At 45.5% G+C, this 24,265-nt stretch overlaps 1 protein-coding gene across 2 annotated transcripts in view; it reads left to right on the plus strand.

Moving 5' to 3' along the window:
- OIT3 (oncoprotein induced transcript 3) overlaps positions 1-24,265 on the plus strand; it is a 652,664-nt gene that overhangs the window by 5,283 nt on the left and 623,116 nt on the right. The window contains exon 1 of one of the 2 annotated variants that reach the window (XM_069612179.1): positions 22,048-22,287. The exons of the other annotated variant lie outside the window; for it this stretch is intronic. The gene's annotated coding sequence lies outside the window, so the exon portion shown is untranslated. Of the gene's footprint in view, positions 1-22,047; positions 22,288-24,265 lie in introns of those variants that run through there. 2 annotated transcript variants of the gene reach the window in all.

The following is a 24,265-nucleotide window of genomic DNA, read 5'->3' on the forward strand; positions in this document are numbered from 1 at the left end:
AAAGTTTCCAATTGTCCGGAATCAATTTAACCACAATAGCAATGAAGAGGTCAAACAAAAAAGAAGAGAGGTCCTCCATAGCATTGCCACAGGCAACACATCATAATAAAATATTTGTGAGCGATAAAGGGAGATCTAGCTTAAAGATCTTTTTTAATGAGGACCAAATGTCCTGCCAAAACCTATGAACGTATGGACACTCGTAGAACATATGTAAATAGGACCCACACATATTCCCACATGACCAGTAACATCAATTTGAACCATATGGAGTCTTGAATAATTTCATTGGGCTTAAAAAGGCTCTGTGCAGGAAAAAAGAATTATTTTTGTGTAATGTTGGCCACAGGAGTTACACATTTAACCCTAGACCATAACCTACCCCATGTCACATCATCAAACTCTGTACCACAGTCTACTTCCCATTGAGATGCAGTGGGCCATCACATATTAGGAGGTTCAACAACACCCAACATCCCATAAAAAACCCTCTTGATGGAGCACTAACAGAGGGGAAGAGGAAAGCTCTTAAGGCATATGTGGAGACTTTAATAGGACTGGTACATTTTGAAAATGTGGGACCAAATATATAAACCAGATCACAAATGTTAATGGGGGATACCCATTCTTTCTTCAGAGAGAACCAAGTGGGGAAATCCGCATCAGCAGCAAAGGTAAAGCAAGTACAAATTTGTTTGAGTAAAAATGCATTCTCCATCACAGCCGACGCTTGAAGCGCGAGCTATACATTTTTCAGGTGGGATTTAAGCCCATTAATTAAGTCATACTGCAACGAAGCAGATTACCTCGGACCACAACAACAAGGAACAGTCCGGATTCGAAAAAGGCAAAGTCTCAATGCCGAAACACGTGTCATCCAAAAGGGCAAAATCACAAATAAATATCCTATGCACAAACTGGATTGGAACCTTTATTTACTAAAACGGAAAATGAAAGTATTATAATAGAAGGAATTAAATGTTTGCCGCAGAAAAAGGTCTAAGCACACACACAGCAATTTCCCTAAAAATGCATTATGATAGCGCTTAAAGGCAGGGAACCTAACTCCACTGTCTTCAAAGGGAGCTTGAAACGTATTAATGGCAATTCTCTTACTTTTACCTTTCACCAATATTGCCCGGTTATAACGTATCACATCGGGAGAAGTGTTTCTTATCCAGGTAGACTTGACTGCATGCCGGCAAAGTCTTTACTGCTTCTTTGGGGGAGTGTCGGGGGGTGGGGGGGGTGTTGTTGTCTGTTGCCTCTTTCATTGGGATGGAAAGAGAAAACAAACTACAAGTCTGTTTCCAGAGAAAGTGCCACGTTTCTGCAGAAGGTTGAGGAATTCTTAAAATAACAACAGGAACAATGTCCACTACATCCCACAACCCTCCTACTCACCTGCACCAATTGTTGCGGACCCTATTTGCCTGGCACTAATCTTCTCTCAGCAGCCAAAACTAAAAAAGGTCTGGTTTGACAAGAAACGTAGAGTTCACAGATTGCTTTGACAGACTGTAAGTGAAACGTTCAGACTCCATGGTGTGGGGACTGGTTACATTTTCTGAACCCTAGTTTGAGGAAGGCCTCGCATTTTGCACTTTCCCAGTGTATGCTCCTCACACCATTACCTGACGATGCCTAATACATAGACGGGGAAACCAACGCCATTGAATACTGGACCAACATGTGACATGCTCGAATTCATGACTCAAACAAGATTACCTGAGGTGGAATGTGGTTCAAGGTTCCAGCAGTAATTAAGAACACTTACATGAAGCAATATTTAGTGCAGGGTAGCTTTTTCATTTTGGCTATTGGGTGTTGCTTAAGCGACATTTAGTTTCGGCTATTGTTGGTGGCACTTAACCACCACCTATAAGCCAAAAATATTGTATTGAAGTACAACTAGGAGGGAGATGACATGTGAGGAGGGATGCAGTCCTTGTGGGTGTTGTTTGGTTATTTACCCACCCATGGACTGCCTAATGCTATGCTAATCCCTGTGGCCATTCCCACCCGCTACAGCCCCCTTCCACCAAAAACACACCCTCTTTCAATCTCTTTGTGCTAGGTCTGTCAAGCTGTAACTTCAAACGTAGGCACGCCAGTGTTATTAATAGGCAATCTTCCAAGAGCAGGCAATCTTCCAAGAGCATAATTGCAGCTGTAAATGTGCCACTAAGTGTAATAAAAATGTCTTGCCCAAGTGGGCCTTCAGCCACTTCATTTGCATCTGCTCTGTACGCTGACGTTCTATTAAAAATAAGCATTGACAAAGCCAACTGTTTTGGCGTGGGTATAGGTAGATCGGCATTTGCGAGGCACTGATAAACACCCCATTTCCAGCTGTTGCCATCCTATGGTCAGGTAGTACCAATATGGCAGTGCCTGTCAAATGCCTACCCCATGCGTATGCACAAGCCAAATCTGCTGCCTTTGACAATGCTTGTTTTCTGCAAGTTATCAGCTGTAAACATTAACAAGAGAAGGTGGTAAATGCCTCTGTGCTAAAAAAGCTGGGGTTTTCCTTAGTGCATGTCCATGCTGTGTGAAGCCTATGGACACATGTCTCAATGTTATTCCTATATCCTTGTACATGTGTATGATGTAAGCACTAGACTCTAGAGGGATATGTTATACTCCTATATTGCGTTCATGACATGTTTAATTTCGTAATACATCTTGTTCATTGATTGAATCAATAACAGGTCAATATGTTACCTCTTATTACAAAAGGTTGCCCTTAAAAACCTGAATGTATCTACGCTGCTTTTACTCGCTCACATTACTTCTTGGGTATCCAGGGTAAATGGAGACTTACGATAACCATAATTATCTACTTTTGAGCGACTGGTAATTTTAAGTACTTATATTGCTGCCAAAGGACGTACACTATTGATTCTAATTACGGTTATTAAGAGAGCGTGCATTAGACGGAGTCACCAGGCCCTGCCCTGCGCACTTTAGCTCCCATTGCCTCGGGTGTTGCGCGCCCCCGCTTTTTCCCATCGTCCCCATCGCGTCGCCTGTTCTACTTTTGAGCGATACTTTGTGCTGCTTTCAGGTGCATTTGTCCTCTTTAAACTAGTCCTTGGCCTGCCGCCATTACCGCAGCCCCCTAGCTCAGTGGACATCGCACCTGTGTGCAACCAGCCACTTTGAATCCCCCTGGGCTGCTCCGCCTCTTATCCGTCCGAGGTCGTTGGGTAATATAATACCTGCATTACAAACTTATTAAAGGAAACTGGGAGGGGCTTGGCGCCTTGTGGAAGTGCAGCAAATTTCCAAAACTCTTTTTTTTCAAAAGGGTGCTTTTCATCTCTGACCTTGGCAAAGGCCTAGCATATACATACACCCTGAAGCGCCTGTCACTTAACACTATATTAACCAAATAATAATAATATATTCCTTTTTATGTAGGTGCCATACTAATCCTCACGTTTTAACAGCTTCATAATAATAAGCCTTATTTTTAATGTAATATTACTAAATGACACCGAGACTGAAGTGAATGCAAGAGCTTAACTTTCTGACCTACTTGCCATATAGTAAAAAACAAAATTCCTGAAAACGGAAATTGAAAATGTCTATGTTAGGCATTACGAGAGAATAACACGTGTACAAGTCAGTGGCTTTTGAGCTGCCTCGCTTTCAAATGCACTTAAAGCACCGCGGGAAAAAAGAAGAAAGCAGTGGGTAAATAAAATACCTCAGCACAGATAAGATTAGGAATGGATGGTGCTGCAATGGAACGGAGGGGGGGGGGGAAGATAGGTGAATGTTTATAGAGCACAATATATCACTTCAAATGAGGTATTGTGGAACTAAGATATTATGTGTACATTCAAAATCGTCCATGATTAGGTGTAGTAGTGGAAGATCGTTTCCCAATTTAGGAACCAAGAATGTAAAAGAGCACCCACTCCATCGTTGATATCTGAATTTAGGAATCGCTTGTAGATTTTCGGATGCAGGTCTTGGATGTCCCGTGAGAGAATTTAGGAACCAAGAACGTAAAAGAGCACCCACTCCATCATTGATATCTGAATTTAGGAATCGCTAGCAGATTTTCTGATGCAGGTTTTGGATGTCCAGTGAGAGAATTTAGGAACCAAGAACGTAAAAGAGCACCCACTCCATCGTTGATATCTGAATTTAGGAATCGCTAGTAGATTTGCTTTTGCAGGCCTTGGATGTCCCCTGAGAGAATTTAGGAAGAAGAATGTAAAAGAGCATGTGCTCCATGGTAGATATCTGAATTTAGGAATTGCACGCAGCTTTGCCGAGGCAGGTCTTAAATGTCTCATCGGCAAACAGTAAGAGAGATGGCTTTGAATGAGAGACCCATGTTGTTGAGGGCCTTATGTGCCTGCCATACAAAGTGCCTAAAACTCAATTTGTTTTTCTGCAGGAAGACAATGTAAGGTTTTATGGACATTAGAAATATGGTCTCTGCGGTTTAAATGGAATATATCATCTAGCAGCAGCATTCTGAATACATTGCAATTTTGTAAGCTCCGTTTTTGAAAGAACCAAATAGACAGCATTGTTATAATCTAGGCGACTTGAAACAAAAGCACTAAGCAGCTTGATCCTAGCTGGAAAAGGAAAATAATCAAGAAATCTTTCTTAATGCACTAAGGTGAAAAATACCACCTGCTAGAGTGTTTATTGATGTGAGTGACCATGGACAGGCAGGAGTCAAACAGACTCCTAAATTGAAGACCGAATTTGGAAGTTGAAGACAGTCCCCACACATAGATTGTTGTTCCAGGGGAGGTGTGGCTCCTTTTTGGCAATTTGCTTACGGATCGATTTTCTTTTCAAGTTAACATTACCGTTTTTTAAGAATGTAATTATAGCCTATTTGTATGCATCCAAACTGTAACCTGCTCCAGGAGCGTAAAAACGGGCCAGTCGGGTCACCTGTTGCTACACCCAGTCTAGGAAGGATCTGTGTGTCATCTGCGCACCTGTAACATGACGGGCCGAAGCGCCGAATCAAGGCTGCTAGTCGTTTATTATACAATTTAAAGAGGAGCAAATTTATTCATGGACCCTGTGGTACTCCACCTGTTGGATGGAGGGTCAGAGGTGGGCATCTCTGCCTCATTTCCTTTTCTGTAGGCTTTTCTGTCGATCCGCACAGCTTCACACTTCTGGCAAGGACCAATGACATAGACATTGGTTTTATTTTGAAATTAAAATGCTGTGCTGATCAGGCCCCTCTGAAACACCCAGGTGTGAGCCCGGGACTACATGTAACTGACGGGGCACACCACACAATCATCTAGATGGGGAGGTGATGCATTGAGGGAGTATGCTAGGCACATCTGTTAGCTCACCCTCATTTGGAAGGTGTCATCCACTGTGTTGTTAATGTTAAAGGATATTTGTTCCACGCACTATCACCACCCGAGTGGTGCTCTGGCGGATCTGAAAAGGAAAGGGGGTTGGGGATGAGTTATTGGGAACGAGCGGGATAAGTGCAAGAGAGCAGTGATGTGCTGTTGGCAGCTTCAGTTCGGTTAACACTGTTCGCTGAATTTGGGGGTGCTTTCCAGTCGGTAGCTGTCGTGTGCTGTTCTGCGAAGCTATGTGTGGTTTGTTTTGTTGTTGCGGTGTAGTGAAGTTTGTGTGGTTTGTTGTGCTTTAGGGTTGGTGTTGTGTTTGGGTAGAGTTTGAGAGGTGTATGCAGAGGGATTACATTGTTAGTGAGTTGGTTATTGGCCTCGCTACCCAGAAAATGTCCACGTTCTTTCGAGATGTGGCCCTCGTCGTCCTGGGGCTCTCCGTCGCCTTCCTTGACGGTATCTTCGTCATTGTCACCTTCATCGTCGCCCTTGTCGGTGCCCTCGTCGTAGGGCCTGACCCTGACGTTTCCCTTGTTGCCTTCGTCCTTCTGGATGTTCTGAAGGTAGATGAGCTCCTCCTATGAGGAGAAATTTGTGCCCTGGAGGACCTCCACGCCTCCCCCCCTTTTTTCGCATCCAGAGGGGACAGTCTCGAGGAGATGACTGGCGTCTTCTTCTCCAGGGTCTTCTCAATGGGCTGGAATGAAGACTCCCTCCTGGAACGGAGCAAAACTCTTGCCTTCAGAGGTGCGCCCTGCGGTCCACCTCTGCGGCCTTTGAAAGGGACGCCACCACCACCTCGATGGAAGGCAGAGCCTTCGCCGGGTGTACCTGGGCCTTCACGGTCAGGACCGGACCCTTGTCCTGCTTGGCCTTCGTGGCCATCCCAGACGTCTTGTCCTGCTTGGCCTTGTACTTGGGGGGGGGAGGGTCAGAGCCTCGGTCCACCTTGGCCTTCTCCGGTCCGATTTCCTCTTGGACGAAGATCCTGAGCGTTGGCTGGTGACCGAAGTTGCTGGAGACATAGAAATCGCCCTGGCCGCTGAAGAGCCCACTGCATTGGCGCTCCCGGTGGCAGTGGACTCGCAGTGCTGGCCTTTTGTTGGACCTCTGCGGGAAGGGTGCTCTCAAAGGACTTAGAAGCCCGCTCAGCTTTTCTGGATCCGGGAGAGGCATGCTCCTGGACCCAGCCAGTGCAGAGGACTTGTTCTGCAGCCACTCATTCAGCCGCTTATGCCAATCCTTCAATGTGCGTGTCAAGAATATACGGCAAAATGCACAATCCTCCACCTTGTGCGTCGGGTACAGGCAGTAAAGGCACTGTGAATGTTTGTCGTCCGAGAAAACATTCCGTAAGCCGAAGTCTGAGCAAAGCTTGAAAAGGGGGGGTGGAATCCTTCTTCTCCTCCGACATGGTGCACACGGCGTAGGCCTGAAGAATCTTCTGGAAGCCTTCATGAAGAAACTCAATGAAATCCACCCTTGAGGGGAGCTGAAGAATCCGAAAAACCGGTCCCTGTTAATCGGAAGGGTGATCGATGGAGCACAAGGCTCAATTAACCGAAAAATCGAGTAAAACGCTTCCAAAAAGCAAAAAACGCAGTAAAAGCTCGAGAGCTAACCACGAGGACTCCCAACAGTGGACTAATTTCACCCTCCCAGCAAACCTCCAACGGTCTCCAAAACATATTAACCACTTTGACTTCAATGGGCACACCCTCCAAAACAGTTAGCTTCATAACCATAGCGTTTCAACAGGTACACAATGCCCAGTAAATGGCGAACATTTACTGGGGGAGTTTGGGAGAGGGGTAGCAGACAGGTGCGGCGGGGGGAACTACAAGTGGATTGTCAGTGGTGTGGGTGGGACTGAGGGGCAGAGCTAGGTTTCAAATAATATGGGTGCCCTGAATATAGGATGTTGGCTATTTTGCAAAAAAAACAAAGTGCATTTTGTGAATGTAAAACGGACCACTAATTTAGCTGTGATAGAAATTCAAGTGTGCATTCCTTCTGGGTATCGTGTTCATTTCATCTGTCAGAATAGTCACCTTGACAGAAAAATGTGTGCAAGGCATGAGGCATATATATAGCTTTGGAACGTTTCATTGTTTGAGTATGAGCTGTCCTTGTGACCAGTGCAGTTTCTAGCCAAATTGGTGCCCATGGCGAAACACTAGAATACGCCCCCCAGTATCCCCACGGCCGGCACATGTCACTCCCAAATTACACCTCTGTTTCAAGTGACACAACCCCTCCTCAATATCAATAAGTTACTGCTATACAAATAAAGCTAGTATGATTCAATTTAAGCTGTGCTTTGTGACCTACAAGACATGTGGCCTATCTCAATCACGGTAGTTAGACCACAAAACAAATGACTAGAGGTTCCCGGCACAATAGGCACTTGCCTTCCTTGACTTTGGATATGCAACTATTTTGCAAAGACAAGTAATCAGATGAAGGCTTTTCTTCCACTCTACTTCAATTATGCAGCTCCTCCTGCAGTGTTTTATGCCTTCCTTGATCTCCCTTACAAAAGGATGGAAGGCTCATCTTTTTAACCATCCTTTTCCTTCACTATTTTAGTGCTCTTTAAAGTGTTTAGTCACGACTGTGACATGCAAAACAGGATGAGTTGTGCTTTTGATTCAATTCCAAGAATATTTTTCTGAAATATATTTTTGCAACAATTGTATTTTTTCTCTTTCTGTTTTTTATCATCGTTCTTTTGTGGTTGTGTCATGCGCCGCTTTCTCACCTGGCGTCTTTGGCCCCGCTGCCGCTTACGGACTTCCTGATTTCCGTCACGCTCCCGCTACGTTCACTAGGCGGTCTAGTCTTTTTCCGCTAGGGTGTCCGTAGCGTTATTTAACCACTCCTCTCCCATAGTCCAGCGCGTTGCAACCTTCCACGGTCAGCTGCTTTTCCTCGCGGCCGCGGTCTTGCTATATGCTGTTTTCCTCTTGCTCCTCGAGCCTTTCCTCTTTCACCTCTCTTACACTTCACGGTCCTTCTCCGGTCCCGCCTTCTGTTCTCTCCCCCCTTTCCTACTTTCCCTCCTTTGTGCCCGGCTTACTGCCTTTGGTTTTGTTTACTTTCGCTTCCTGTGTACTGCTGGAGTTTACAAATCTTGCTGGGTCCTGTTGCTGCCTTCTCCCATTGTTCATCTGCTTACACGCCCAGCTGCCATCCGGATACCTGCCGGTTCCAGGTTTTTTTTTGCCTATTCTGGCTTTTTTCCCCCTCTTTGTCCCTCCCGGGAGTGGGACACAGTCAGGGCGCATTTACACGCTCTCACTGTGGCTTCCTCTTGTGGGAGACACGCTCAGCCTCGGAAAAAAGAAAAGGACTACATGGCACATCGAGCGCTCAGCCCAGTTGAGGAGGATTTCGACTCCACAGGTGAGGAGGTTGAAGAGATAAAAAAGGGTACTACAACTGTATTTAAAGAGGGTGCTGACAGCTTGCAACGCCAACAAACAACAACCATGGCAACTCCTGAGCAAGTGCAGGAACTAATTGCTGCAGTACAAAGCCTCTCATTAGAAATGCAAAATATAAAAACCGAAAACAACCTGCTAAAACAAATGGTAGCAGTGAGGGAGCCCCCCAACACAGACCTGCCTTCGATGCCTTTGTCTTCGGGGAAGTACGATGGTTCCCCCAAGACCCTAAAAGAATTCCTTGACGCTTGCAAGGTGTATTTTTCCTTCAGAACCCGCACCTACGCCTCTGATCATGCCAAAGTTGGATTCCTGGTGTCCAATATGACAGGGAACGCTCTTGCTTGGGCCACCCCTCTAGTCACCGGAAATGACCCTGTCCTACAGAATTTCGATGCCTTTATCGATTTTGTCAAACAAACCTTTGAAAGACCCGAAATCTCAATGGCAGCTGGTGAAGACCTGATGGACATTCGTCAAGGACAAGTTGATGTGCTGTCTTATATCTCCTCCTTTAAGAGATTGGCCATGGAGACGGGTTGGTCTGAGCAGTCCCAATTTATTCTGTTCCGCCGAGGTCTTAGGGAAGAATTAAAAGATGAAATGGCTCATTTTCCTCGGCCTACTTCCCTGCAAGATCTGATGACGGCCGCTCTTCAGATGGAGTTCAGGATGCAAGAAAGACGCCTAGAAAGAAGAAAGACGCGAACCTCCTTCTCAAGGACCTCCTCACCTCCTTCAACAGCGCTCAAACCTCACGAAGAGCCTATGCAAATCGGCACTACTCGCCGTTCTCTAACGCCTGAAGAAAGAAGGAGGAGAAGGGAACAGGGCCTATGTGCCTATTGTGCCTCGGATCGCCACACGGTGCATAATTGTACTGAACTAACCAAGAAACCGGCGGAAAACGCAAACCCTCGAACCTAGTTGGGACGGGTTATCGAGGGCAGTCTTCAAGTCCCTACGTTACTATGTCTATTGATTCCTCGAACCCTTCAGAAGATTCCCGCCTGATGGTCATAACGGTTAAGGTTACTATCAATGGCAGCCCGGTAGAGACACTGGCTCTCTTGGATTGCGGTGCCGCCGGGAACTTCGCTGACACCCTATGGGTTGACAAAGTAGGTGCTTCACGGATAGATCGCGGACACGGCCAGAAAGTAGAAGGAGTAGACGGCACGCCTTTGAGCTCAGGACTTATTGTTCAAACTACTGAACCCCTTCCTCTAACTATATTTCAGCATTCAGAAGTCATTACTTTTGACATCATTCGAGCAGCCCATTTTCCCTTAATCTTGGGGATTACCTGGCTGCGACAACATAATCCCCATGTCGACTGGAAGTCTAATAGTTTGCATTTTAATTCCAGTTATTGCCAGACACACTGCTTTCAAGAAGCACAATATCAGGAGGTAAAAATATCTCCCACTGTTCTCCCCACGAGTATAGGGGTGCATTCCATTGACAAGCTATTGGAAGAATACCCTATGGTGTTTGCTGAATCCGCCCCCATGGCATTACCACCTCATAGACCGGAGGACTGCTCCATTGAGCTGATACCCAATGCCCTGGTGCCATTTGGCCGAATGTTTTCCTTATCCAAGACTGAAAAGGACGCTTTACGAAAATATTTGGATGACAACTTGTGCAACGGTCTCATCAGACCCTCTAAATCCCCAGCGGGTGCTCCTTTGTTTTTTATTCCAAAGAGGGATTCTAAGGACCTCAGGCCGTGCATCGATTACAGGGGACTCAATAAGGTAACTTGTAAGGACAGATATCCCATGCCCCTCATTCCTGACATTTTGGAATCAGTACAGGGAGCGACAGTTTTCTCCAAATTGGATCTGCGCAATGCATATCACTTACTCAGAGTAAGTCCAGGAGATGAATGGAAGACGGCCTTCAGGACACCATTTGGCCTGTACGAATACTACGTTATGCCCTTCGGACTGGTCAATGCTCCAGCAATTTTTCAAAGGTTCATAGACCGAATATTCTCAGATCTATTGTTTATTTCAGTGGTAGTTTACCTTGACGACATACTTGTTTTTTCACAGTCTATGTCAAAGCATCTACTGCATCTCAGAGAAGTCCTGAAGCGCCTTAAGAAACATCATTTATTGGCCAAACGTGAAAAATGTGTATTTGGGGCATCTTCGGTCCCTTACTTGGGGTTTATCCTCTCACCACAAGGAGTACAAATGGATCAAAAGAAGGTCAAGGCTATTCCCCATTGGCAGGCTCCTACCTCAGTCAAAGAGGTTCAGAGATTCCTGGGCCTGGCTAACTTTTATAGGCGTTTCGTGCCAGGTTTTTCCAACACTGTTCTACCAATTACCAACTTGTTGAAGAAGACCTCTCTGCCTTTCATCTGGAGCCCTCAGGCTGAAGAGAGCTTTCAACTCTTGAAGAAGTGCTTCTGCAGCGCTCCCATCCTATGCCAGCCGGACCAAAACAAACCTTTTATCGTTGAGACAGATGCCTCTGCCGCAGCTATAGGAGCAGTTCTATTACAAGAGCATGACAACGCGGAACACCCTATAGCGTATCTGTCTAAGACTCTCACTACTAGTCAAAGGAATTATTCCGTAATTGAACGTGAACTCCTGGCCATGAAAAGAGCCTGTGAAGTCTGGAGACACCTCCTACAGGGGTGCAGCCACCCTTTTGTAATCCGAACCGACCATAAGAATTTACAAGTTCTGCAGTCAATGGAGTGCATCAATTCCAGACAAGCCCGATGGGCGCATTTTTTCTCACAATATGACTTTACCATCACTTATATTCCGGGAAGCCAAAATACTTTGGCAGATGCCCTGTCCAGGAAGTCTTTCTCCTCCCATGTTGCCTCATCCTGCCCGGAGAAGTTGTTTCCCAGGAACCGCATTGTTGCCACTATCTCCTCCTTGTTTCAACGGATAAAAGAAGCCGTCTCCTTACATCCAGAACCCCGCGGCATGATTCAAAAGGATGGTTTGTTCCTGAAGAATCAGAGAATCTGGGTACCATCTAAACCTCTGCAGAAAGACATATTGTCCTGGTGCCATGATCATAAGACGGCAGGCCATAGGGGACAGGCGAGTACTTTGGACTTGATTAGTAGAGCCTTTTACTGGCCAAGTTTGTCTGGAGATGTTAAGCGTTACGTCAGGTCCTGCAGAGTCTGCTGTCAGAGCAAGAACAACACAAAAAAACCCATAGGTCTGCTGCAACAAGTTTCCATCCCGGAGCGTCCGTGGAGTCATATTTCTACTGATTTCATTGTGGACTTACCTATGTCTCAAGGATGTTCATGCATAATGGTGTCCATCGACTCCCTCACCAAGATGGCTCATTTCTCTCCACTCCCTGGTATACCAACTGCCGATGGTATGGCATTGGTTTTCATTAAAGATGTGTTTCGACTCCATGGTCTTCCAGATAAGATAGTATCAGACCGAGGGAGCCAATACGTCTCCAAATTCTGGAAGTCCTTATGCGCCGCTCTTAATATTCACCGCGCATTGTCATCGGGATATCATCCCCACACCAATGGGCAGACAGAGCGGCTAAACGCCACCTTGGAACAATATTTGCGCAGCTACACCAATCTGGAACAAGACAACTGGGTGGAGATGTTACCGACGGCGGAGTTCGCATATAATAATGCCAGTCATTCCGCAAGCAAGATGTCTCCCTTCTATTGCTCATATGGATTTCATCCCCGAGCCATCATTCCCCATTTTTCCTGCAAACCTGCACTTCCGGCGGTAGAGGAGGTACTAATCCGTATAAAGGACATTCAAGACAAAGCTAAGTTGAACCTCAGAGATAGCCTCCAGGCATACAAGAGGCAAGCCGACCGGCACCGGCAGGTAGTACCTGATTGGGAGGTTGGCTCCAAGGTGTGGTTATCCACCAAATACCTTCCTAGATGGTCTCGCCCGTCTAAGCTGTCCCCCAGGTTTATTGGTCCCTATCCCATTACTGCCAAGATCAATCCAGTGGCCTTCCGCCTACAGCTGCCACATTCTCTTAGGCAAATTCACCCAGTGTTTCACACATCTCTATTGAAGAGTGCCGAACCGTCACTAAGGGCTCGCCCTTTCCCCATTCTCTCTCGCTCACCTGATACACCTGAGTATGAAGTGTCCAGGTTACTAGACTCCAGGTACCGCAAAGGGCGCCTGGAATACCTGGTGCATTGGAAGGGTTTTTCCCATGCTGAGGACTCTTGGGAACCAAATGCACACATCCACGCTCCTGTCCTTCTCCGGAAGTTTCACCGTTTACATCCCGGTAAACCGGGTGGCCTGGGTCTTGGCGGGGGGCATACTGTCATGCGCCGCTTTCTCACCTGGCGTCTTTGGCCCCGCTGCCGCTTACGGACTTCCTGATTTCCGTCACGCTCCCGCTACGTTCACTAGGCGGTCTAGTCTTTTTCCGCTAGGGTGTCCGTAGCGTTATTTAACCACTCCTCTCCCATAGTCCAGCGCGTTGCAACCTTCCACGGTCAGCTGCTTTTCCTCGCGGCCGCGGTCTTGCTATACGCTGTTTTCCTCTTGCTCCTCGAGCCTTTCCTCTTTCACCTCTCTTACACTTCACGGTCCTTCTCCGGTCCCGCCTTCTGTTCTCTCCCCCCTTTCCTACTTTCCCTCCTTCGTGCCCGGCTTACTGCCTTTGGTTTTGTTTACTTTCGCTTCCTGTGTACTGCTGGAGTTTACAAATCTTGCTGGGTCCTGTTGCTGCCTTCTCCCATTGTTCATCTGCTTACACGCCCAGCTGCCATCCGGATACCTGCCGGTTCCAGGGTTTTTTTTGCCTATTCTGGCTTTTTTCCCCCTCTTTGTCCCTCCCGGGAGTGGGACACAGTCAGGGCGCATTTACACGCTCTCACTGTGGCTTCCTCTTGTGGGAGACACGCTCAGCCTCGGAAAAAAGAAAAGGACTACACGGCACATCGAGCGCTCAGCCCAGTTGAGGAGGATTTCGACTCCACAGGTGAGGAGGTTGAAGAGATAAAAAAGGGTACTACAACTGTATTTAAAGAGGGTGCTGACAGGTTGCCTCAAATTCTGCAAAGAAAGGGTCCTAACTCCTCTCACCGAAGAACCAAAAAAAGGAGGCCGGGTGTGTTGAGGGAGACTGTTCTGCAAACTGTGAGCTCTATTCCTTATCACAATAGTAATATACAACAGAGAGTAGAACTTTCGCACACAAAGACTCTTCTGTTACTCCTGCTACTGTTCATTAGTTGGCAGTGAGGTTGGCAGTACACAGGGATAAGAGCCTTCCTTAAAGAGCTGCTCCCTCTTCCTTGCATCAAGTCACACTGTTAATACTTGGAATTATTCCAGTAATTGTAATGCCAATTGTTGTTTACAGTACATCCCCCCTGAAGAATTACCCGTTAACAACCGTCTCGAAGGATAATGGGAATGAAACATGTCGGGTTCTTTGTCTGTGAGAAAGATGTCAGGGTTTCAATAAGGCATTAAGAGCTGCTTTGCATCCAGGATTAGTAATAGGATCTCATCATCAATTTAAGAGATTCAAAATTAGACATCAGATTTGTGGTTTGACCCAAGATGCTAATGTTTTATATTTGTAATGTGATATGTTTTGTTTAGTACGAAATTGGATGTTTTTGTTTCGTAATGTTAATAACCCCCAAGAGTAACATTTTTTGCAACAACTGTCTTTCTGTTTTCTTGTTTATTAATGGTGTAGATTTCTTCTTCACTTATACACAGAACTTTATTAGTCCCATCTCAGGGCCTCTTTTTTTCTTTTTCTTTATCTGTTCTTTACTAGTTTATCTATCTTAGTTATTTTTTTCCCTTTTTTTGCACCACACATTAGAATTATTGTGGTTGGTATGCTGTTTTTAAGAAAAAAGGTTTTACAATATAAAATGAATTTTGTAATAAAGCATAACAATATATATATTTTTTCAATTATGGGTGTAAGTGTAATTTGTTGCAACTAAGGAGGGCAGGTCGTAAGGTTTCCGAACAGTTCAATTTGGATCCCTAAGGGTGAGGTGGTGAGAGGAGCTAGGACCCTTTCTTTGCAGCCAATACGAGTTTCATTGGGCACTGTCCTAGGCCTCTCTAAACAAAAAAACCCAGTCCTTTGCAAGTTTTATTGCCTCAAATTCTGTACATTTAGTTGACTTTTGTCATTGTGTTGTGTACTGCGCCCAGCGACTTTTAGTGAGTGAAGAGCTTTAGGAAAGATTTAGGAAATAGATCCGAGACATCTAATGTAAGTGTAAGGAAAGATGTCTCTGAATGTAATTTTCCCTCCATTTATGCATCCCCCAAACCTTTTGCTTTTTGTTACAGTCTCCTGACCTTTACTTTTGCCAGTGGAGCACAGCCCTCAGCTGCACTCCAATGGGCTTTCACTCATTGTTACAGGGAAACTGACAAGTCCTTCAGGCTGTCTGTACTGAGAAATGTTGTTTCTCTTTTTCTTTCGCCTTTGTTGCCACTTTTAGTAACATTTTATCAATGCACAAAGTACATTACTGTACCGCGCAATGGGGTCCTAGGGTTTTCTTACCCTAGTCATCCTCTAAGGATTTTGTGGTGATTGTACAGTGTGCCTAGGAATAGACTGGTGGCTGCATTGTGTTTTTCCAACGTTTTACTGAGCCATACCATGCTCACCGCGTTTGGCTCATGACTGTGGCTAATGAATATCATGGCCGCACAACAAGGTCTTTTGTCATTTCCTCTGGCCATTTTGTCCTTTGGCCTTCCTCCATGTCTTTGTGACCCGAGAATTCCTTATTTGGGCATGCAGTTTCAGGCTCCTGCAGGTCACGTGTGTTGGTACTCAGGTAGTGGGCTGGGACAGTCTAGTCCCAATCCACACTACTGGTACAAGGATGTCTGGTGTGCAAGTGAACACGAAGACTCCAGTGGTCCCTGATTGGACCACTGTTGGTGTGCATTAGTGGGGCAGATCTTCTCATTGGCTGACCAGGTGTGAGCGCTCACCAGACCTTTTAGATATGAGGAGGGGTCCTGAATGCAGACCAGCAGATCAGCAACAAAGTCCAAAATGACCTGTCGACAGAGCCAAGTACTCGGAAGAGCTGAGCAGAACAAAAGACTATCCTGAGACACGCTGAAGAAGGTTGACACCCTGAACCCGCTGTTGTCCCTTTGGAGCCCTGTTTTGCGCTCAATCTCAGAAGACCTGCAATAGTGCTTCGAACCTTTGGTGTGCTGGGAATAATCACTCTCGACGCCTCCCAGTTGCCCTGCAAAAGAGCATGTTTGGACGTGTCCCTGGGTAATCCAGTGGACTGTCCAGCTCAAACCTTGGCCACCATTTAGGAGTATTGGTGTGCTGAGTTTTAACTCAAAACTTTGAGGAATCCTAACATGTACTGCAAAGCATGTTATCACCGAAATTCGTCATCCCAGCTGCTTAGGGCCGCGAGAGAGAATGCTGCATCAGATTGTGAGAGTTGGTTGCCCCTGCGTCACTGTGCGACAGTGATGGTTGCTGAAGGTGGTTTTCTCGCATTCCTTCTTGTGCCCTGAGACCAGCTGCAGCAGTGATTTCTTTATTCATCACCCGAATTGAAAGATCCAGCTCCTGTTGCAAACCGTACCTGCACCCGCAGCACCTGTGCACTTTGAAGCCAACCAAAGGCGGGAAATCGAACCATTGATGAGACATGCCAAATTGGGCCCAAATCCGATCTAAGGACGTTGAGTACTGAATTCACCTACCGGTGGCCACTTCTTCATCCATAACGCTTTTACGCATAGGGGATCCCTTGTGGTCCTCTCTTTGGCTTGCGTAGCCTCTGCTTCCTAAAGTCCACCGAAAGTTGGGAATAGCTTGTTCATCGCAGCAGATCCCCTCCTGACTCTTGGAACCTGTTTTCATCCTTCAGAATTCTCTCCCTAACTTTCCCAGCTTCCTAAGGTACTTTGTGACTTTTACGCATGCATTGAACATTGAGCACAAGGCTCCATTCATCATAGGGCTGGATTTATACAGTTAGGGTTGGTCATTTCTAAAGTCTGTCTATGCTCTAAATGTTATTCACCCTTTTCCCAATACAGGTGTTGGTGGAGTTATTAACATTATTGCATTGACACCAGTGATTTTGATATATTTTACCTAGTGTGTTGCTTGTGTGGTATTTTGATATTGCTTTCATTATTCATTTGTGTTGATTTTTGGGCCCTGAATAAATAGTATATTTTGTTATACTTCTGTCTAATTGTAATTCTTGGTGTTTCACTTTGTGTGCTCATTGAAGACCTTTAATCACCCTCACTCCTACTGAGACCTAGCCTTGACTGCTCTCCAAGCTACCATGAAGAGGTTTGACTGTCTTCCCAGATGTGTCCCCTGTTTCACTATCAATGGTTGGCCTCCTAAATAGCTGTCCACCAGACAAGAGTTTAGACATCCATTCTAACAGTAGGGCAATGGGGAGTATGCAATATATGAACGTTCAGACACACTGTGTCTTTTTATTACTTTATAACTATATAGTTTGTGTGGTTGCCATTTACCTTTGTTATGTAGTTGCAGCTGTCCTTTCCCTCCGCCCCTCCCCCATTCAAGCTTTGGGTCCATAGCCTTTACACAGATATACACAGGTAGCAAGTTCCTTTTCATTTTAAGGATTCAAACAAATGTGGTTTTATTTTACATTACTTTGAATTCTATAAACTGAATTATATTTATCACATTTGCCACTCTTGGGAAGAAACAATTTTAGGAAGGAAATTAAGACCTTGCTTGTCTAGAGCCTACTCTCCCCACCTCATGCACTATTTCCCGCCAAATCTGTTTCCAGCCATCTTGTTCTCCTGCTCTATTGACACTTGTGGCATTAAGTGTGCTACGTGCATGAAAATAAATGAGAACAGGAGCGTTCATTGTGCTGCCTAGTGACAAAAAAGTGAGCACCTTTGTGATGTAATAAGCTAAGAGCTATCCGAGCCAGACTGTGGGTTTGGAAATTGATTTAATAACTACATGTTTCCTCTACAGGCATTATGGAGGGAAAACAGTCTCAAAAGTGATGAGGGGGATAGTCGTAGAGTCCACGTACAAAGGGACGGGAGACTGTTCTATTTAAAGGACGGTGTGTTGGACTGTGGCTCGTCTAATGTGTGGCAGAGGGTGTCTACTTCTTGAAGGTGGTACAGAAGAAGGAAGGAATAGCTATCTATGGGCCACACGTTCAGTGATGTGGTAAAAAAATGGTGGTAGTTTTGTTACTACCATTTTTGTGTGGTACAGAAGTACTGCTGTCTTTCCTGCACTGAGGAATTATAGATTTGGTGGTAAAATGGCAGATTTACCTCCCAGCAAAAGTTGGAAGTGAATCTGCACTGCATAAAAACAAACACTAAATTGGTGGATTTACTGTGCATTAATTTCCGCTGGCTGTAAATCCACCAAAAATCCCCCTTGTGTCCTATGGACTACAAAAATTGGGAATTACCACCACTTGTAATCCCGTGGTAACCCCATGGGACCAAGTGGTGGTAACAGTAATCGAATTTGAGGTAATGCAGCAGATTTATCACCAAATTACCACAAAACTGGGAATGAGACCCATGTCACCAGAACAAAGCGTTGCTGCCCAGGTTTTCAAACAACATACTAATTCAGTCAAGAAACAAAGACTTGTTCTAATTACATTTTCTTTTTCGTGTCCAAAAGGACATTTTATGAATCATCAAAAAGGGATTCAACACATTTAATGGATTTATAGTCATTCCATCGAATTCTTACCATCGACAGACCATTCCATCGGAAGAAATGCATCGGAAAAAATTGTATCGCATGCATTTTTTTTTTTTATGGTGGGTCCCCTGCCCCCTTTTTTACCCTTTAAAACCTATTAAAATTAAACTAAACCCGTTACCTTCAAAAAACGTGCATTCGATGCTTTTTCTTTCGATGCAATTTTTTAGATGGAAAGGCATTCGATGGTATTGCATTAGACGCAATGACCAGATACCCTTTTATGCCACCTAAAATATGTGCAAAGGTAGGAATGAGTCAGCATTTGGTTGTCAAAGTGAAATACCATCCAACGATAACCAAGAGAGGAGGACAGGGCCTAGGCATTGGCAATGATAATGAAAAAGGTTTCATGAGGACTAGGGTGACCAACCATCCCAGTTTTGCCGGGACTGTCCCAGTCGTGGGTGCTCTGTCCCACTTTCTCAAGATTTTTTTTCCACTGGAAACTGCAGTGGTCCCGGTTTTTGGTAGTTGGCCTTTGGTCTTCATAGCTGACAGGAAGGAGTGCACAATTTCACACAGACGAAATGCTGCATTTTACAAATTAAGATAGTGGTAGTTTGTAATAATAATACGTGTTTATTCCACCAGTAACACTTAAACCGCCTTCTCCTGCAACCGCTACTGAAGTGTAGTGGCTTAACCGCCCCTTTCAAGAGTTAGTCCTACTTTTATGTTAGTTGGCCTGTCCGGTTTTTTACTTTTTAAATCTAGTCACCCAAATCTGGGCTTATAAACGCTTTTTGATGACTTGAAACGTTTTTTAAGTGTAAGTGAAGTACACCTTTGTATGATATGATATTTTATCTGTATCACGCTCATACACAAGTGTTTCCATGTACCAATGCATCTGTGATTACTACAGCCACCTACCAGCCAAAACCAAAAAGGAATACAAAAAAAGCTGAAATAATTAGTCCTATCAAGTTCGTATCCAGTGTGCGCATTATGAATAATTCAGGTCAATAGCCTCAGTGTGCAGTCTAACATGTCATTTCCTTTACTTGTGCTGAGATGGGTAGGGTAGGTAATGGAATGATGAGAGGCAGGAAGTAACTCTTGTGAGCAGAAGCACACACACACACACACACACACACACACACACACACAAAGCTATCAGATTGAATTGCTGTCTAAAACAATGGCTTGTTAAATTTAAATGAGCCATCGCTTCTAAATGGACCCCATGTTAAATGCTTCATTCACACATAGAGTGAAACTCAGGGAACTTCGCAGTTGGAGAGTGTGGGGAAGAGATAGGTCACCTGACCGTTGCAGAGGTTTTGGAGGTGACCAGGGGTCGCAACTGCGACCCTTGGGGTCTCCTTGCTACCCCTGGGGTCTCCTTCAGTACCCCTAAAATTTCTTTTTTACAAAAAAAGTTTTTTTTAAAAACTATTTTTTAACAAACCTAAGCTCCTGGCTGTGGCCAGCACCATATGGCTCTTTGTTTCTGGAGTGACTGGATTTCGTGTTCACACCTCTTAAAATAAACAAGGGGCTCCACCTAAATCTTTCCTATCTCCCTGGCATGCTGTTCAGGTTTGTTTGCACGTATGAGGTAATGAGTGCCCAGAGTACGGGATGCTGCGTGAGTGCGCTGCTTTCCGTGGGCTACGCGAGATTATTGAATACACAATTATGAACCCTCCCAATGGTATGTATTTTGCAAGACTGAAAAGTAGATCCACGCAAGCTTGACATGTGGCACAATTTGCACCAGACCTGCAGAGGAACTGGCCTGCTGTTCACAGTTACCAGTTTAATTGTATCCACTACAGAGTGTAATTTGCTTTCTGACTTTGAGAACATTCAGGCATGTAATTGCTCATTTTACTATAGCTGATAAGATAGCTCAGTGGGTTGAGCGCTCACTGCTGTAATGTGTGTGTGTGCGATCTGCAGTTTGTTAGTTCGAATCCCAGTGAGACCAACTCAGCCTTTCATCCTTCCTCGGTCGATACATGAGTTCCAACACAGGTTGGGTGATATTGTATGAACATTTGTCCTATATAAAGCGCTTAAGCGCAAGTGCTATATAATAACACATCCTTATCATTTGGCCATGGACGTCTGCTTGCATTCACAGTAATTTGGTAATATGGGCCCATACACACTGATATTAACGATACATATGGTGATCCATTTTTGTATGAAATGTTTTTCACATTACAGTGATATCGTAATCACTGTACTTGGGAACAATGCCATGCAATGCCAGTTCCTGTTTTGTCAAGGGGTGAAAGGTTGTGTGCCATGGCTTCCTGTGACGTCACTTTGGGTGGGGTCAAATGACATCACTTCCTGTGATGGCATCAGGGGGTCAAGGGTCGTGTGATGTCATTTCCGCTATCCGTGGCCTTTTGGTGAAATGACGTCCCTGAAGGTAACTGCAGCATTACCTGCTAGGACAGGCAGGGGGAAAAATCTGTTACCTGAAACCATCCCAGGACGACCTTAGCCTGGCTGCAAGGGACAGAAACCGGTTTGGCTTGTTAATACGAATTGCATCCTGTAAAATGAAATCTGGACTTTTCAATGGCAGTGAATAATCAGGGCCTACTGTCTGTGTGGGCTGCTATTTGTTGCCCTCCCTAAGCACCCCGAGCTTTACACCCCAGACTGCCGCCAGCCCCAGGAAACAGCTCTGCTTGTGAGCTAAGGACGACTTTCAGAATGATGTGCTGTGCGCACCCAGACTCCAAATGCACGGCAGTCAGCTGACAGAGTTTCCACAACTTGGTGGGCTTTGGGCCTCTGGTCAGGGGCGCAACGAAACCTACATTTTGGGGGGGGGGGCTAACTGGGGATGGGAGGGGCCACATTAGAAAATGGGTGTGGCAAACGAAGGCACCGCCCCCTCTGTTCTACCCCAAGGGCTGTCTAGCATGGGGCCCAAGTAGCCAATGGTAGCAGCCCAGCATTACGCATAGGCGCACACACAATTACACGTTCACTCACTCATTTAAACATCCCATTTGCCATACACTCGCTCATTTACATGCAAACCCAGCCTCCCATACACTAATTCACACACACTCACTCATTCACACATAGATTACATACACACTCCTTGCACACAATAGCTAATATGCACTGCTAGCTTCAAAAAAGGCTTTCCTCCCGTCTCTGCCTAACAAGAAGCAAGTGTGCACATCAGCCCCTCCCCCTCAGATGTGAAAGAACATATACTGTTCGCACACGGGCTGTAGTGTCCATTTGATTTTTGTTAGGCAGAGAGGTGAGGGAAGCCTTTCTTGAAACTAGCAGCTCTAAGGTTTTGCTGTGTTTGTGCATATACATTTTTCGCTACAAACAGAGTAAAACATTAAAGTCGCCTGTTTCAGGGAAGGCTTCTTTCCCCTCTCTGACTAACAGAAAAGTATGCACGCCATTGAGCTAATCGGGCTTCAGCCCCGCCCCTCATCTCACTATTGTGGGTGGGAGGCTGCAGCCTGATTAGCTCAATGGGGTTGCGCGCCTGCCTCAGGTGTACATGGAATGGTGCTTCTGCAAGACAACTTTTCACCAGAGCGCAGCTCCGCCTTGTTCCGGGCCAATTCCTTCCCTGTAGAGGACACAATTAAGTGCAGAGGCGGTCTGCTAGCACTTAACATGGTCATCTAAAGTACCAGTCATACTGATATGGTCCTTATTGTCGTGAGACGCGTTACCGTCAAGTCAGGGAGGCAAGTACCCAGGTAGCTCTTTGTAGCAATGCTATTTCACGTTGTTCTCCCACTGAGTGTTTTTAATGATGTGGTCTTTACCCGGGGACAAGTTGAGGGACCACACAACCCACTCCTCACACTTTTTTTTAGGGCGGACACCGCCCCCCTGTGTTTTAACAAGATGCTTTACCCACTTGAAGTGGGATGCACCGCTGCTTGAAGCCCCCAGACGTGCGGCTTTAAGGGGAGACACTTATGGCCTGATTTACAAACATGTTTTGAATGGCACTTTCCAATGTTAAAACATTTTTGTAAATTAGGTCCTTAGCCACCAGACCATACGAAGCTCACAATTTATGTAAGTAAAAGGTGTCATATTTTCATCCTGTGCTATACAGGACATATTTAGATCTAAAAGTTTCGTACGTTTTGTAATCTAGCCTGAAATGGAAGAGGAAAACATGTTCTGTTGGAAAATGTTTATCTCTCCTGTGCACTTTCTTCAACTGTGAAAAGCAAGTTGAATGAAATGTGCTTATTTAATTTAAGACCTGTGACGTCACTTACCATAGGCCCTCCCACAACTCGAGCCCTGACTCTTCTCATCGTATTGTTATCATGGCACCTTTTCGTATCTAATTCTGCCTTTATCCGCCATCCCTCCACCTCCCAACTGCAATCTACCTTCATCTCCTCTCCATCCTCGCAGCGCTTTCTGCATCATCTCTTCCCCTCGGCAGTCTATTGGCCGCCCTGCGTGCCGTATCGCCTTGGAGATGAATCTATTGCAAAGCATTGTGCGATATAAAGGAGAGAGAGAGGAAGAGGAAAGTGAGATGTGCTGTGCCTGTGCCTGCGTTGTTTACTGTTGTAAGAGTGAAATATGGGCCGTGTATATGTCAGCCTTGCTGAATTAATGCATCTATCCTGACTGAGACGGCAGCCGACATGGCCATAAATAACCTGCCCGCGAGGCTCTCCTCGGGAGTATTCTATGACAGCAGCTCACTTGGTTATTTCTAAACCAGTGAAATTGACTATAGATGGATCAGTCATGGCCATTTTCAAGGAGAGATCGCTAAGCTTCACAGACACACGAAACAAACCACACATAGCCTCGCACAACAGCACACGACAGCTATCAACCGAAAAACGTACATATGGTACGTGAACGGTGTCAACCGACTTGAAGCTGCCAACAGCACATCATTTATTAACATTTATTAAGCGTGCAGCAGGCCGTAGGCATCGTGGCTCAGTTACAGAAAATCGTTGCTGGTTACAGAAAGAGCATACTTGGTTACGTGACAGGGTAGGTTGGATATACATACTTGGTTACATGGCATTACATAATACCTGCAGTTGCAATCAACGTGTGGGTGGGGGATGTTTGGGGGGTGAGTTAGTTGAAGAGTGTAGTTTTGAGTCCTTTGCGGAATGCTGAGAGGGAGGTCTCATCTCTTAGTGCGTTGGGTAAGGCGTTCCATAGTTTGGGTGCTAAATGTGGAAAGCCGAGCCCCCCTGCTTTCGCTCTTTTGATGGGAGGGATGCGCAGTTGGTTGGCGTAGCAGGTTCTCTTGGGGCGAGAAGATGTATCTCTGGATATTGTTTCAGATAGGTATGGCATTATGCATTAAAGGTGATTCTCTCCTTTACCGGGAGCCAGTAGGCAGCCCATCTAGCCTGTGTGAGATGGTCTCTCTTAGGGATATTGAGGGCTGCTCTAAGCGCGTTGTTCTGGAATATTTGAAGCCTATTTTGATTTTTGGCCGAGGTGCCTGCTAGAAGGGCATTGCAATTATCTAGTTTAGCTCCAATGGTAGCACAAGCTCTGGATAGTCAGTTCTGGTTGGATAAGAACGTTTTTTTAGCATTTATTAGTTTGGTGGTGTGGGCGGAGGCAATGGCACTGACCTGTCGCGTCATCGTCAGAGTGGAATCTAGGAAAACCCCAAGGATCTTTACTGTGGAGGAGGATGATGGTGAAGTTACAATATTTTTGGTTTAG

Source organism: Ambystoma mexicanum, chromosome 8 (assembly GCF_040938575.1).
Source record: "Ambystoma mexicanum isolate Mex_15411 chromosome 8, UKY_AmexF1_1, whole genome shotgun sequence".
NCBI classification, from domain to species: Eukaryota; Metazoa; Chordata; class Amphibia; order Caudata; family Ambystomatidae; genus Ambystoma; species Ambystoma mexicanum.